This window comes from Haliotis rufescens, unplaced genomic scaffold, assembly GCF_023055435.1.
Source record: "Haliotis rufescens isolate VD_foot unplaced genomic scaffold, xgHalRufe1.0.p SCAF_14, whole genome shotgun sequence".
Classification (NCBI taxonomy): Eukaryota; Metazoa; Mollusca; class Gastropoda; order Lepetellida; family Haliotidae; genus Haliotis; species Haliotis rufescens.
Window position 1 is genome coordinate 15,002,470 of NW_025963824.1, and position 17,228 is coordinate 15,019,697.

At 41.0% G+C, this 17,228-nt stretch overlaps 1 long non-coding RNA gene across 2 annotated transcripts; it reads right to left on the reverse strand.

The window, feature by feature from the left end:
• Positions 1 to 11,716: 11,716 nt before the first annotated feature.
• Positions 11,717 to 15,039, reverse strand: LOC125379355. 2 transcript variants are annotated; one of them, XR_007220714.1, is made up of 4 exons: positions 14,861 to 15,039; positions 14,329 to 14,387; positions 13,094 to 13,172; positions 11,717 to 12,336 (listed from the first exon to the last, which is right to left on the reverse strand). It is a non-coding gene; the product is annotated as an uncharacterized LOC125379355 (long non-coding RNA). The 2 variants fall into 2 exon arrangements; XR_007220715.1 differs by having other exon boundaries at positions 13,101 to 13,172; positions 14,861 to 15,038.
• Positions 15,040 to 17,228: the final 2,189 nt, after the last annotated feature.

Below are 17,228 nucleotides of genomic sequence, written 5' to 3' on the forward strand. Positions count from 1 at the left end.
AGACTTCACATTAGATTATATGCCGGAATTAACATAATTATCATTCTTCAGAGGCGAGTGAGGCAGAGTGTTGGATTGTGATGCCACTTCTAACATAATTCCAGTTATATCACGGCGTGACAGTATAATGTGGGAGGAAAGCTCGAAGTGATGCAGGTCTCAGACTTTTACAACCTCAAATGGTGAAAGCTCGACATAGACCTCAAAACCTAGAAACATAATCGGGCCGGGAAGATCTGGGGTAGAATAATGTCTTCAGCAACCCAAACTTGCCGTATGAGGCGACCAGTCAGATCGTGTGGTCAGGCTCGCTGCCAAAAGACGTCAAGATATGGTACTTGCTGTTACCCTGTCTGTCGCTCGGCATGAAGAGGAGAAACGTTGGTTGGTTTGTTGTTTTAAGCAATAGTCCATCTATATGCCGGCGGTCTGTAAATAATCGAGTCTGGACCAGACAATCCAGTGATTAATATCATGAGCATCGATCCACACAATTGGGATACGATGACATGTATCAACCAAGTCGCCTCTCATGACCACCCGATCCCGTTAGTCGCCTTTAACGACAAGCATAGTTGCCTTTTACGGCAAGCATAGGTTGTTGAAGACCTATTCTACCCCGGATCTTCCCGGGTCAGAGAAGGACAAGAGCTGGTCACTATACTATGTCTGAATGGGAAATCCAGGTTAAACTTCAGCATGGTATCACAGTGGGCTAGTACCATAACTAACAAATCAATTTGCAACATTTTTTGTTGTTGGTGTTTTACGCAGCAATCAGCAACATTCCAGTTTTATGAAGGCGGTCTGAAATAACCCAGTCTGGACCAGACAATCCCTCGGTTGATACCATGAGCATCTAGCGACAAACATGGGTTGCTGAAGACCTATTCTACCCGGAATGTTCATGGGTCCAATTTGCAACTAATGTATTTTACCATAAAATAATTTGTTTGCAATAAATGTATTTGTTCCATAATATTAATTATTATATTTTTTATATAAAAGTAATCATCATATTCTTCACAACTTGTAATGCACTTTATACACATCTCTATCATGTGTCAGTCAACGACTTCTCAATAAGTTATTGAGTTTTCCTTTTTCAGATTTATACAAAAAATCATTTGACATTACGCTTGGATTCGGGGATAACTCCTTGTCAGGAGAAGTCTACACTGAAGATTACAGCGGCATTGGTCCTGATCCCAACAGCAAGATAGGCACCGCGGTGCTCGTCACGAAAGAATGCATTCCTGTTCAGACAGATATATACGGACTTAATGGTTGTAAGTTGCACTTGGCTCACGTGAGAGTTTCTTGACTTTCATGTGAATTGTTAGTTCATTTCTTCCCTGAAGCGACATATACGGTCTAAATAAATGTAAGTTGCACTTGGCTCACGTGAGGGTTTCTTGACTTTCATGTGAATTGTTAGTTCATTTCTTCCCTAAAGCGACATATACGGTCTAAATAAATGTAAGTTGCACTTGGCTCACGTGAGAGTTTCTTGACTTTCATGTGAATTGTTAGTTCATTTCTTCCCTAAAGCGACATATACGGTCTAAATAAATGTAAGTTGCACTTGGCTCACGTGAGAGTTTCTTGACTTTCATGTGAATTGTTAGTTCATTTCTTCCCTAAAGCGACATATACGGTCTAAATAAATGTAAGTTGCACTTGGCTCACGTGAGAGTTTCTTGACTTTCATGTGAATTGTTAGTTCATTTCTTCCCTAAAGCGACATATACGGTCTAAATAAATGTAAGTTGCACTTGGCTCACGTGAGAGTTTCTTGACTTTCATGTGAATTGTTAGTTCATTTCTTCCCTAAAGCGACATATACGGTCTAAATAAATGTAAGTTGCACTTGGCTCACGTGAGAGTTTCTTGACTTTCATGTGAATTGTTAGTTCATTTCTTCCCTAAAGCGACATATACGGTCTAAATAAATGTAAGTTGCACTTGGCTCACGTGAGAGTTTCTTGACTTTCATGTGAATTGTTAGTTCATTTCTTCCCTAAAGCGACATATACGGTCTAAATAAATGAAGGTTGCACTTGGCTCACGTGAGAGTTTCTTGACTTTCATGTGAATTGTTAGTTCATTTCTTCCCTAAAGCGACATATACGGTCTAAATAAATGTAAGTTGCACTTGGCTCACGTGAGAGTTTCTTGACTTTCATGTGAATTGTTAGTTCATTTTTTCCCTAAAGCGACATATACGGTCTAAATAAATGTAAGTTGCACTTGGCTCACGTGAGAGTTTCTTGACTTTCATGTGAATTATTAGTTCATTTCTTCCCTAAAGCGACATATACGGTCTAAATAAATGTAAGTTGCACTTGGCTCACGTGAGAGTTTCTTGACTTTCATGTGAATTGTTAGTTCATTTTTTCCCTAAAGCGACATATACGGTCTAAATAAATGTAAGTTGCACTTGGCTCACGTGAGAGTTTCTTGACTTTCATGTGAATTGTTAGTTCATTTCTTCCCTAAAGCGACATATACGGTCTAAATAAATGTAAGTTGCACTTGGCTCACGTGAGAGTTTCTTGACTTTCATGTGAATTGTTAGTTCATTTCTTCCCTAAAGCGACATATACGGTCTAAATAAATGTAAGTTGCACTTGGCTCACGTGAGAGTTTCTTGACTTTCATGTGAATTGTTAGTTCATTTCTTCCCTAAAGCGACATATACGGTCTAAATAAATGTAAGTTGCACTTGGCTCACGTGAGAGTTTCTTGACTTTCATGTGAATTGTTAGTTCATTTCTTCCCTAAAGCGACATATACGGTCTAAATAAATGTAAGTTGCACTTGGCTCACGTGAGAGTTTCTTGACTTCATGTAAATTGTTAGTTCATTAGTTCATGACTAAATTTGTTGGCGTCCGTCATCAAGTGGATAGAACGTCTCCCTGGAGAGAGAAAGATCTCGATGGTTCGACCACTGAACGCATCACACTAAAAGACGCTAAACGGTTACCTTGCCAGGCGCTCGGCACCAAGTTGATAAACCAAGGACTGGTCGGCTCTTAGTCAGTATCTATGTAAAACTGTGGTTTGGCATCTGGTGGGCTAGTGTCATAAACCGGCATTAGTCCAGAGTAGTACAAGCAAGCACACACAAGCGCGCGCGCGCGCGCACGCACACACACACACACACACACACACACACACACACACACACACACACACACACACACGTGCGTTGGTTTGAAGTCCAATATTCTTGAACGACGTGAAACCAAATTTCACCTCACAATAACAAAATATAAAAAGTAGCAATATCAAATAAGATATTTAAGTTGTCAGTTGAAATTTGTTTGATACTAATTTATTTTTTATCCTTTTCAGACAACTTGCTTCAATCAACTGGTTTTGGCACCTCCACCACAGACATCGACGACTCCATCTTCGACATCCCAAGTATCTGTCCCGGCCGTACAGAGGCAAGCAACACCGCTTTATAGACCCGTGACGATTCGGGGGGGGGGGGGGGGGGGGGGGGGGGGGGGGGGGGGATAGGTCATCAGCAACCCATGCATGCTGGCCGTAAGAGGCGACTAACGGGATCGGGTGGTCAGGCTCGCTGGCTTGGTTGATGCATGTCATCGTATCCCATTTGCGTAGACCGATGCGCATAATATCAATCACTGGATTGTTCTGGTCCAGACTCGATTATTTACAGACCGCAGTCATATAGCTGGAATATTGCTGAGTGAGGCATTAAACAACAAATACAAAGCTTTAAAAAACTGCATCGTTCCCCCAAAATGAAAATCTAGTGAGTTGGTAATTTCAATAACTCCCTTTTTCGTATAATTTACATGAAAAAAACATATTTGTCAGAAAATGCAAACATCAAAATCAAACTTGGCACTGCACCTCTACTATTAGAAATCGTTCCTTAAATTTGAAAGGTTTGTTTGTTTGTTGTTTAACGCCGCGCTCAGCAATATCGTAGCTATATGACGGCGGTCTGTAAATAATCGAATCTGGGCCAGACAATCCAGTTGTTAATATCATGAGCATCGATCCACGCAATTGGGATCGATGACATGTATCAACCAAGTCAGCGCGCCTGTCCACCCGGTCTCGTTAGTCGCCTCTTACAAGACAAGCATAGTCGCCTTTTACGGCAAAAACATGGGTTACTGAAGACCTATTCTACCCCGGATATTCACGGGTCGTCACTTACAGTGAGCATCGATCCTAGCAATTGGGATACGACGACATGTATCAACCAAGTCAGCAAGTCTGTCCACCCGGTCTCGTTAGTCGCCTCTTACAAGACATGCATAGTCGCCTTTTACGGCAAAAACATGGGTTGCTGAAGACGTATTCTACAAGGATCGTCACGGGTATAAATGGATCCATGAGGTAGTTCTCAAGTTATAGATCGCACAAATGTTGAAGTAAAAAAAACATTCCAAGTTCAAAACGTAAAAAGAAATCATATTGTTCTTTTACAGTCTACGGCGACTGACGTTCCCTCCTTTGACGAGATTCGCCAGCAGTGGGCAAAGTATGTGAAGGTGTAGCCAGGATGCTTCCGGATGCAGCCACAGAGATAAATATTCAGTGTGACCTCCTGGTATCAATGTAGATCATAACGTGGCATCAGTGAGTGTCAAATATGTCAGTATGTCAAAGATGTATGTAAAGATGTCTAGATCTGCTGACAGATATGCTCCAATGCTCCCTGCTGTATCGTGTATCGGTAATGCTTTACCGGAATAGGTTCAAACTATCGTCAATGAGATGAGCTGAAAATCGCAGACTGAAAGTCAAATTTCAAAATGTTGGTGTTTATTATTAAACAAGGGAGTGAATTGTTTACCATTTACGACAGACCTTGTACTGCGTACGGTGAAAGTGAATGCGAGCAGCGGTGCAAAATTCCCACCACATTATGATGTCGTGAGTGGAATCTCGCTATGTTAGAAACTTATATCCGTTCCGAACGTGGAACGCTTACATAGACATTGCCCTGATTTCCTGTATTATCTATAATAGGTTAAAGAATGAAACATTTTTTAAAGTATGATCATAAGAGTAGAATAAACTGACCGACTTTCTCTTTCAATTTGAAAGATAGCTTACATTGTCCGATTTAAAAAAAAATATTTATCTAAAAAAAGTCACTAGCGGAGATCCTAAAGAACTATCACCGGAAGAAACGGTGAATATTTGTGACTGTGGCCAATGTGGTGTGTGAATAATGATGCCTGTTTTCGCCCCTTGCTGTAGTGTGTGACACATATCGAAGCCGAAATAAATAATTTGTTGTTTTGCATGGACACTTTCATGTTGGAGTTATTGTTTCATATTTAGCATCCACAAATGTGAATACTAACGGCTCTATAGTATGCCTTTCCTACACAATCCATATTGTTTGTTTCTTGAATAACGCCGCACACACCGACATTCTCACTGTGTGACGTCGGTCTGTAAATAATCAGACAATCCAGTGATTGATAAATGTGCTCAACGATCCACGCCGTCGTGGTTCTGTGACGCCAATGATCCAAGTCCTAGCATGACTTTGCAGCTGAATACCACGTAGATGTTACGAGGTGATTTTCGATCCGGAGTGGTCTTCAGCAACCTATGCTTGTCGTAAGAAGCAACTAACGGGATCTGGTGGTCAGACTCGCAGACTTGTTTGATGCAGGTCATCGTATCCCAACGGCTCGGATCGATGCTCATGGTGTCAATCACTAGATTGTCTGGTCCACTCGATTTTTTTTACAGACCGCCGTTATATAGCTGCATCATTTCTGAGTGCGGCGTTGAAAAACAAACAACCACCTCAAAACACCATTTTCTGCATTCTCTAACTAAGCAGCATAATGCGTAGTAATACAAGTGCCTGGAGAATTCTTGCGCGCGACAAAAATATCCTAGTGATTGAGTTGGGTTTAACGCCAGCCCGAAGTGATGCAGGTCTCAGACGTTTACCACTTCGGTGAAACCCGAGAGCACGGGTATGGTGCTGACAAACTTAGAAACATAACCGGAGCGAACCGGGATTCGAACCCACAATCAAAGGTTTCTGGCGTGCCCAAGGGGTCGCGGCGCCTGAGACGACTGAGCCACCCGTGTCCCCGTGAAAGCCAAAATGGTGACGACATATATGCACATGCACAAAAGTTAAGCGCCACCATATGCATAGTCTCTTGATTTCACGTGTGGGAATCAGAAATACGAAATATGATGATGTATGACTGAATTAGGCTTCTATAGTTTCATGAACCCAAATGTGTCCAGATACCACAAGGAAAACGTGCTTTACGTGTTGCTGCAGTTCCCCTACCCTATTAAAAAAGAAATTCAAGTTTCAGACACGTGGTTGCATTTTGCTCCTGTGTGAGATTACCCTTCCAATAGAGGTTTGAAATCAGCCATGGTGAGGAGAAAGTTAACGAATGCTGAAAGATGGCAAGTGATAGGCATGAACAATGCTGGCATGTCATGCAGGGCCAGTGCAAATGGGTCGTCATCACAGTGTTATAACTCGTTTGATTGCCAAACGTGGTCAAACCAATGATGTCAATGACAGTCATAGGTCTGGTAGGCCAAGAAAGACCTCTAACAGAGAGGATAGACGTCTTTTCAGGATAGTCAGACTTCACTTCAACAGATTTAAGACTGCAGTGGATTACCCATCAGAGACTCTCGACGATGACCGTAAGGCGTCGCCTCAGAGCGCGGCTGGTTATAACGCCAGAAGACCAGTAAAACGTCCTCAACTGCCTGAGAGGCACATGCGGAATCGTCTGATATGGTGTCTTGCCCATAGTCGATGGAACTTGGCCAACTGGAGAAGGATCCATCGGTCTGACGTGTGTCGAATGCTGCTACGAACTATTGATGGTCGAATACGTGTTTGGAGGCAACGTAACACTCGTTTTGCACCAAGGAACATCAAGAAGACCTTAGCATGTGGCGGGGGGTCTGTCATGATATGGGGTTGTGTTTCCTTCGGCTGCAAACTTCTGCTGGTGACAATTCGTGGAAATCTTAATGGCCAACAATACCAAGATGCCGTTCTTCGTCCAGTGGTAGTCCCTCATTTTGACAACCATTCTCTTCAGACAAGACCTGTTTACTTGGACGACAATGCTAGACCACACAGATCTCGGGCGGTTTTGGCTTCTTTGCGTCAAGAAGCTGTTGCCACTCTTCCTTGGCCGGCCTGTAGTCCGGATCTTAATCCGATTGAGCATCTCTGGGACATTCTTGGCTGGAAAATCAGACATCGTCCACCAGTTCAAAATCTCGCTGGACTTGAAGCCGACCTTCATGAAGAATGGATCCGTTTGCCTCAGAGAAGCATTCAACGACTTGTAATGAGTATGAGGCATAGGGTTCAAGCTGTGGTCAATGTCCGTGGATCATACACACGTTACTTACGCTTCTGTCTTGCAATAGACTCTGCACTCCCTAGGGTGTCTATGTGACACCTGATATGGTCTGCTGATATCATGACAGTTACTTGACAAAAAAAAGGTTTTCAATGTTTTCTGATCCTTCAATTTCTGGTCTTCAGTAAAATTCCTTTCTGCTCATATTCTTTTGGAACACAAGATAAACTTGCTTTGGGACAACTTTTGCATCACATGATGTTTACATATACGGTTCATAACAATCTCGTTATAATAGTCATTATTAAGTGCCAAAAGAAAGAGCTCACAAATATGGTGGGTGGCGCTTAACTTTTGTGCATGTGTATATATGAACATATTACTGAAAATCAGTAGTGATATAAGGTGTGCCATGCCCCCCGAAAAATACCCTCGATAATTGTATTAAAATAAAAACGATAATAACATTTTGAAGTAAAGTGTTCATTTCCATAAGTCCACACAATCATACAGTATTTTAAGTACATGTACTTAAAAATCTATCGCCCGTTATCGGGTAACGGTCTCTCCAGCTCAGTCGATAACAGGTCGTCACAGAGTGGCGCGCACGTTTGAATGATATATAACGAGAAAAAAGATGATATGACAACTATATGAACTAGAGCCACTTGCCGAATCTTGTCGAAGACGTAACTCGCTGTAAGTCCATGCGAATAGGAACTCTTCCACTGTCTAGACGCAGCGGTAGCCAGCGTGTGCTCGGGGCTGACACTTCTTCTTCGGGCCGCATCTGTGGTCCGAACAGGCCCCAGCAAGAACCTGAAACATGTCGTTGGAGGTGAGGTGAAATGGGGTTTAACGTCGCGTCTAAGATTATTGCACTTGTATAGCGATGTGCATGTACGTGTGTGTGTTTGTTTGGCTGCTTGTACTAGTCCGGACTGATGCCGATTTATAGTGCTAGCTCACTGAGATACCATAACGCAGTTTAACATGAATACCCTACTCAGACACAGTATACTGACTCCGAGCCGACCAGTCCTTGTTTTAGCCCCTTAATGCCGAGCGCCAGACAGGGTAACAACAAATACCATCTTTTAACGTCTTTGGTATGAGGCGGCCGGGGATCGAACCCCGGACCTTCCGCTCTCCGGGCGGACGCTCTACCACTAGACCACGGAGGCTGTCACATGTCATTGGAGTTATTTTTCAATATTACATAGGGGCACATGAGGCCAGACTTCTCGAGCCCGCTATTCGCTGTGCAGAGTTGCGTCCAGAGGCGTGTAGAAAACCCATGTTGATGGGTCCGAATACAAAACCGATCTTTTGAACATTGGGCGGTAGGTTTGTCAGCACCAAACGCGTAAAAAGCCGTGGGTTTCTCCAAGGTTGGTTAGTTGGTTCGTGTGTTGTTTAACGCCGCACTCAGCAATATTCCAGCTATATGACAGGAGTCTCCAAGGTGGTAATAGTCTTAATATCTCCATCATGAGCACTCGTGCTTTCTTGATTAAGGCTCAAAATTAGCATATTTTTCAGACTGTAGGGATCATAACGATAAATCAGAGCTTAAATTCCTTTCGCAGTGTGATTCTAATTTTCGATTATTATTTTGTAATATTTCTTTTTCTCATACTTCAATGCACCAACATATTGAGGGGGAAACGGGTGTCCGAGTCGTCTAAGGCGCCGTAATTCGCTGTGCAGAGTTGCGACTCTTTGGCGTTCATAAAGCTATAATTATGGGTGTGAATCCCGGTTCGCCCAGATTTGTTCTAGGTTTGTCAGCACCATACCCGTGGTCGAGGGTTTTACCAAAGTGGTAAACGTCTGAAACCAGCATCACTTCGGGCGTTAACTGAAAAACTGTTCGAAGCTGCGTTACACCAAATAAACGCATTCACTCGATGATCTGCTTCACCGAAGACAGACATTCGAAAAACTACTGTTGTTTAAATATTATCCGTATATAAATTGACATATGTTGACGTGCTTCACTCATCTCTGGACACCCGTGGGGATTATTACATCCCGCCACGATGTGGGTGGTGGGAATATTGGATCGTCCGTTCACCGAAGACAGCCATTAACATTATTAATTAATGTTAAACTGTTATTTTAAAACAAGTATACGTATATGAATGGACATATGTTGACGTTCGTCACTCATACCTCTACAACCCTGGAGATTATTATCTCCCGTCACGAACTTGTTTGTTTGTTTGTCTGACCATCCGATCCCTTTAGTCGCCTTTTACGACGAGCATAGTCGCCTTTTTACTGTAATCATGGGTTGCTGCAGACCTATTCTAAAGCCAGAGAAATGATGTTACTGGTCATGATCTCAAATGAGTTGGAAACTCGGTGTCGTAAATTCATTTTTTACTGACTTATGGCCCTTGCTCCGTGATTTTCAACTGCGTGCAAACTGCGTGAAATAGTGCAATTTTTCTCAGAAACAACCAAAGTGACATGAAAAAAGTTTGCATGCTCCTCTAAGAGATGCTTGTCATGACCAAGTGAAACTTGATTCCATAAAAATGTTATTTTTTTTGGCAGACTTACAGCCCTTGGTCCATGTTATTTAACTTAATGTATAGTGTGTGCAATGGGAACATGTTTTAATTGAACTTCAGTAGTTTCAGAGAAAACATGTCCCCATTGCAGACAAGATGCAGTATGTAGAATTGCACGGACCATTTATGGCAGCAGTGTCGCAGTTTTAGCTCGCTCACGTAACATTCTTTTTTCTATTTCAAGTTGACAGTCTAGAAATCCATATCCCTTCCAATGCGTCCTTAAACATTTTGGACAAGCAGAACGAGTATGCTTTACCCAGTTTTTAGCAATGTTCCAGCAATATTACGGCGGGTGACACCAGAAATGGGCTTCACACATTGTACCCATGTCGGGAATCGAACCCGGGTCTTTGGCGTGACGAGCGAACGCTTTGACCACTAGCACAGCAAAAAAAGTGTAGGTTTCCGTCTTCCGGAAACCTTCCGGAAACCTACCCATTTGGGATCCGGCCCGGATACCTTCCGGAAACCTTCCAAAACAAATGTCAAAATTTGGGGGGTGCATTTTGTTCACTTAAGTGTGAAACACATAAAAAATTAACTTGAAAATACCAAGCAATTTGAAGGTTGCTGAAGGCATCTGGAAGGTTTCTGGAAGGTTTCCGGAAGGTATCGGGATGCAGATTTTCTTCATGACTTGCTTCTGGTAAAAAATGTTAGCCTGTGCATTACAGGTAGCTGTTGTAATATTCTGGGTTACTTTAATGGTAAATATCCTCCTAAAACATTTTTGGAGAAGACAATTGTTCAATTTCATATATTGTCCTTTTCAGATGTTAATGCTATTTAATGAACAAACATCAGTTCTCGTATAATGATATCCTTAAATTTCATGTCCAGACTTCCAGTTTGTACTGAGAAAAAGAAAAAGTCATTGACAATGTGCTCACTTGGGCCTTTAGTCCTAGTGAGATGATAATAAGACTATTTGTAACGGTACATGTACTTGTTATATCCAAAATACTAACTTCATTGAAATTTGCCTAACCCTAGTTTTATGGTACTACAGTAAGCTCTTCCTCAGTTACTGTGAATTCTTTTATTAAAAGGGATTGAGAGTTAATTTGACACTGGAGTTGTAACCACTGCACATATATGTGTATTCAAATAATATAACAACTATGTGCTTAATACTTCACAAATATCTCCAGAAATAGGCATTTTAGTTATAATTGCAGAAATACTTTATGAATGACCCCTTCACTATTGCCTTGATCTTACACTTAAACCCTTCAAGAGTTATCACTTTTGAGTGTGAATTTGACCTTCAATATCAGTGATAAATATTTCAAAAACATTTCAAAGAGCTATCCAGCACATAAACCAAATATGCAGTCCTTTGGTAGAATTCAACATATCATTGACCAAAATATGGAAGTAATGTAACCAGTATATGTATAAGAGTTACTAAGACTTCTGCAGAAAAGGCAATTTAGGGGAAAATGTAGTATATATAGATCACACACGACCTTTTTCCTACTTCGACCCCTGTCCAAAGGAAGAGTTAGACCACAAACAAACTTTTTGTCTGGTTGTGACTTTGACCTTTGACATAACAGATCAATGTGTCATCAGACGTTTTCAGAGCAAAGGAAACATGTTTACATGTTATTTATCTTGAGATGCCCAAGCAATGCATGGTTTCATAAGATAAGTGTGGCTATTAAACTGAGGCAAAATCATGAAACATTCCAATTTACACAGCTGGCAAATGAAACATAAGCAACAATCAAATTATCAATTTCTTTTATTCATATGCCTATAGTATATCACACATTGAACAGTGTTCACATGATGGTTCCTGATGCAGTATGCAATTTCATCCTATTCTTCAATACTCATAACAGAGTGTGATAACTGTTCGCTTGACAGTACCTACGGATTATGTTCACCAGTTCAGAGAACTTACTTTCCCTCAATCCTCCTTTTCTTTCTATATTGCCATGGATGAACAGGAACCAGGATGAGGGGATACCAGTTAGACTCTATCTCTGCTGCATTGTGTTAGTAGAATTGTGAACTTTCCATTTGGTGTTTGGGTCCACATTTAAAGACAATAAGTCCCATTTATCATTCCTTTCAAGTGTTTACCATATGGCTAAAGACAAGAATTTCCTGAATGTCCTGGAAGAATTCCACTCCAGCTTGGCATTGGTTGGTCTTCTCACATTAGCCAGACCAGCCTTTGTGTGTCCCAGTACCATTTGGCATACAACTTCTCGGTCGGCCTCCATTGAAATAACAGGACCCTCGTCATCGCTGTCTGCAAATCATCTCTGATATCTGAAGGGGTGCAGCCTCTGTTTATGACTCCCTTGTCTGGTCCTTCCAGACTGTCAACCTGGAGTACTCATCCAGGGATCTCAAGCAGGACTTCAGTTTCTGCAGCATTATGTAAAAAGATTTTAGCAATCAAAAAGAATTGTTGCCACATGTACTTACAGATAGAAGGCAGCAAAATCACTTAAGTTGTCATATGTGAGTCTTGTTATATGCTAAACATTTAAGATAATCACATCTCAAATCTCAACCAGACAAACCAGTGACTAATGTTATGAATTCGGTCCAGACAAACCGATGATAACTATTATGGACAATATCCCACATCACCGTGGTATGATTACATGCGATCAATGAGCCTACTCAATCACTATCTTATCTATTAATTAGGCTTGGAATGCTGGGAGAGGCTTTTTAAGAGATGTCATTTAGTGATTGTTTCAACTCATCAACATGGAACAATATATATTTACAATCCGTGTCATATAGCCAAACTATTGCTGGATGCAGTGTTAAATAAATGAGTTGGCTTTAACACTGCTTTGAACAGTATTCCAGATATATCACCGCATGTTAGCTTGGTGTGGGAAGAAAGCCCTAAGTGAGGCAGGTCTTTGATGAATCCCACGAGCATTTGTATAATGCTGACAAACCTAGCAACATAATCGGGGAGAACCAGGATTTGAACCCATGACTATAGGTTTCTGCTAAGCCCAAGAGATGCAACTCTGCACAGAAAATTGTAGTGCCTTAGATAATAGGACATCCGTGCCCACAGCGATAAGGAACAAACTGAATAATTTCAAAAAAACTGCAAAATAACCATATGAACCAAACAGAATAATTTAAAAATATTTACCACTCACTGTTGCTCTTCTATGGTCTTTCTTTGTATTGATGCTGCACAGATGAATGTCTCTTTTATTCATCCGGACATTCTACAAAAATAAGTAGCATTCACATCACAGAAATGTCCAAACTGTACATGTTGTACATTTGATTCAAATGAAAAGACCCCGGTTGTGATTCCGACTTAGAACTACCCTAATCATAATAATTCATGTCAAACATTCAGAGGTGACATTTATCCCCATATTTAACAAATGTCAAAACAATATTTTGACAACAAAGTCAGGGTCATTCAACACATACATTTCATAGGAAATAACTTGTTCGACAATGCAGAGAGATCCTCACCGAGGTGAATATCATTCCATGAATTATTGCCAAATTTTCTTGAAATGCAGATTAATGCAATGCAGTATTTACTTTTATTTCTAGGCTATTTGTTTGGCTTTTCCATGGCACTGTTTTGACAGAGATCTAACCTTGATATGACACTTTGTTCAGAAATGATATAAATAAGAGAATACTTTATTATTCCCGAGAAAATTTGAGTTACATTGTAAAAGCACAGAGGAACAAGTATAAGATTCATGATTTAAGTTAAATACACCGACCCGTGAAGATTCCGGGGTAGAATAGGTCTTCAGCAACCCATGCTTGCCGTAAAAGGCCATTATGCTTGTCGTAAAAGGCGACTAACGGGATCGGGTGTGCAGGCTCGCTGACTTGGTTGATGCATGTCATTGATCTCAATTCCGTGGCTCGATGCTCATGATATCAATCACTGGGTTGTCTGGTCCAGACTCGATTATTTACAGACCGCCGTCATATAGCTGGAATATTGCTGAATGCGGCGTTAAACAACAAACCAACCTAAATACACTCATACATACACACATAAACACAACATCCAAACACCAGGGTTAGAAATTGGCACTAGTCATTTTGACATTTTAAAGGTTTTGCTATATACTATCATTTTAGGACTAGTGGACTGAAAGTGTTTGTTTCTACCGCTGCAAACACTAATCAACTAATGAATTGGGTGGTCAGACTAGGTTGTCATCATACTCTGAGGGCATGGATCTTTGCTGATAATAACAATCACTAGATTGCCCGGTCCATGTTCAATTATTTACAGGCTGCCATCACAGAGCTGGACTATTGTGAGTGTGATGTTTCACATTGCATTGAATATACCATGATGAATACATGTAGTTTGTATTTATCACAAACAAAAATACTCACTTAATACTTGGTATCTTCCCTGAGGATGTCTGTGAACCTCCCCACAAACCCTGAACATGCTGAAACAGAAAACAACTAACTTGTCTTTGTCCTTTCAATGTTTCAGTGTGAATTTGTTAAAGATTGATAAGCTGTCATTATTCATTGTAATCCATATCTCACTTTCAGGTGGTTCAGGTGGCAACACATGATTGGAATTGAATGCCACGTTTTGTTTGTCATGCACTTTGCCAGATTTATACCCTTGGTAACTAACCCTCATCATCAAATCCCAGCGTTATGTTGAGAATAAGGACACGACCCTTAAAAGTCCTGCACATGTAGCTCTTATGCATGCCCAAATAGAAATACCATGTCACAACAAACACTTGATCATAATAATAACAAAGGGTTTCCGAAAACAACAAAACTAAAAGGCCCTTGACGTTTACAGTAGTAACATGGAGATCAGGAAAATGTCTAAATCAATCCATTTCATAAGATCTCTGTATAGAAATCATGGAACATTATGTCTCGAAGCCCTGCTACGTACCTGGCATCCGCAAGCTGCTCTTCCTTCCTTCGGCTGTCAATCGAGTTTTCGAAATACTTGACGTCCTCGTTGTGGATGGCTCAGGTGGATTTCGACCGGGATTTCCGTGTTAGAGGTGATTGAGAACAATGTATCGATACACGAGGTAGGCATATTGCAATCAAGCATCACGGTGTACATCGATTACACGAGGTTTGAGGGCAACAATGCAGTTTACCGGGCGCAGCCCGAGCTCTACCATCCGCTCAATTACCGCGTTATAGTGCCACCGCTGTCTCGTTATACCGTTACCGTGCCTCACGCTCTGGTGACTCTCGCTTCACGATCCAACACCCGTTTTCGGTCTTAGGGAAACTTACACATCTTTCCAGCAAACACCCGTTCTCGGTCTTAGGGAAACTTACACATCTTTACGATCAAACACCCGTTTTTCGGTCTTAGGGAAACTTACACGTCTTTACGATCCAACACCCGTTTTCGGTCTTAGGGAAACTTACACGTCTTTACGATCAAAAACCCCTTTTCGGTCATTAGGGTCAACTGGCTTTGGGCAAGGGTTAGCCATGAATTCTTACCTTTTCAAGCGTTAATCCAGTTAATCCCATTGGTCGGTCATGTTGACATAAACAATTGCGGGTGTGGTTTCAAGAAAAGATGAATGGGAGAGCGGGCAGTGACGTCACACGCATGCGCAATTCATTGTTTACTGAATGAGCGTCTGTGGGCCAGTGGTAGAGCGTCGGCTAATTAACGCATTAATTAGCATTAATTAGCAGAGCCGGTGAGCCGGCGAAGCGCGTTCGAGCCCCCACAGCGCTAATTGGATCTGAAAAAGTGCGCCCGGTAAAGTGCACTACTCCCGGTTTGAGTGTTTGTTTACATTTGTGTTCCAAAATGGCGCCCTCGGCCATACAGGGAATTATGGGTAGACTTGCTTGTCCCGGAATAACACTAGTTGGTCACGAATGACGAGCGGTCATTTCTGCAGCAGTTACGGAAAGAGACGAGGTTGGCCGATTACAGTTCATACAGGCCATATTGGGAGCCGCGGGGATTTCGACAGTGTGTATTAGGAAGTATATCTATGTGGTGTATGGAATATGCGTTTGCCTACCATGCCAGGCAGTGTCACAAGGGATATCCCAGCGGATGTAATATTCCTACCGCAGAAATGTTTCACAACCTCGATTGCAGGGAGCTGAAGACGTGACATATTCAGACAGAGACCATAATACATAGACTGTTACATGGTCTCTGATTCAGGTAAGGAATATGTTAATAATATTGATCACGTATTAAAGTTATTTATCTTCTGTAAGCCACTTATTCTGTTTTATATATGTTAGTAAATGTGTGATTTAATTTTTGTAGGATAAGCAATCTACCTAACTTATGTTAGTCCTTGCTAATGTATATGATGTAGAAATATGTTTGCTTACTTATATTCCTTTATCTAGATACTCTAAAGTGACTCATTTTTTTAGTTCATACCGTACCGACTAAACTTACTTTTGCAGGTGTGAAGAATCAAGAACAAATTAAATGACAGGAGTTTTGCAACAGTGAACATTGTGAAGTGGAAGATAAGACATTTGAAAGTTATGGATATTTTCACTTGAACTTGTTGAAGAATACCATGATGACAACTTTATCATGTTGGGAATTTTGGCGGTGGGGTAGCCTAGTGGTTGAAGTGCTGAAGACCCAGGTTCGATTCTTGTCATGGGTACAATGTGTGAAGTCTATGCTGTGGTATTGCTAAAAACAGCGTAAAACCATACCCACTCATGTGGGGATTCCGGGTTGGAAGTGGTCCCCATCAACCTATGCTAGTTGTAAGAGAGGGTTATACTATAAAGGGAAATAGCACCTCGCCTACTATTGCCTGGTGAAAACAGTCTTTGTTATTTTTACCTTGGGTCTGAATATGCCCGAATACATGAAATGAAACTTGTATGGTCACTTGTAAACACAAATAACTGAGAAATGTTCAAAAAGGTTTACATTTAAAACTAGCATCTACTCACCGACTCTGATTTGGAGATGCAACTAAACTTATTGTGAAAATATAATATGCTTTGATTTCTTTGAAGTAAAATAAATGCAATTAAACTTGCAAACACAAATAATTGTTAAATGTTAATCACCTAAAAATAGTTTACATTAGAAATTAGCCTCTGCTCAAATTTACTCATGATTCTGATTGGGAGGTGCAACTAAACTTATCATTGAAAGATCACATGCTTTGAAGTTTTAAGTAGCTTTACTCAGATTACCTCAATGTCAAGCTGAAACTGAGTCTGGCGAAAATGTCAAGAAATTGGACAACAGGTATACTATATATGTCATATTTATTTTAGTAAGTAGG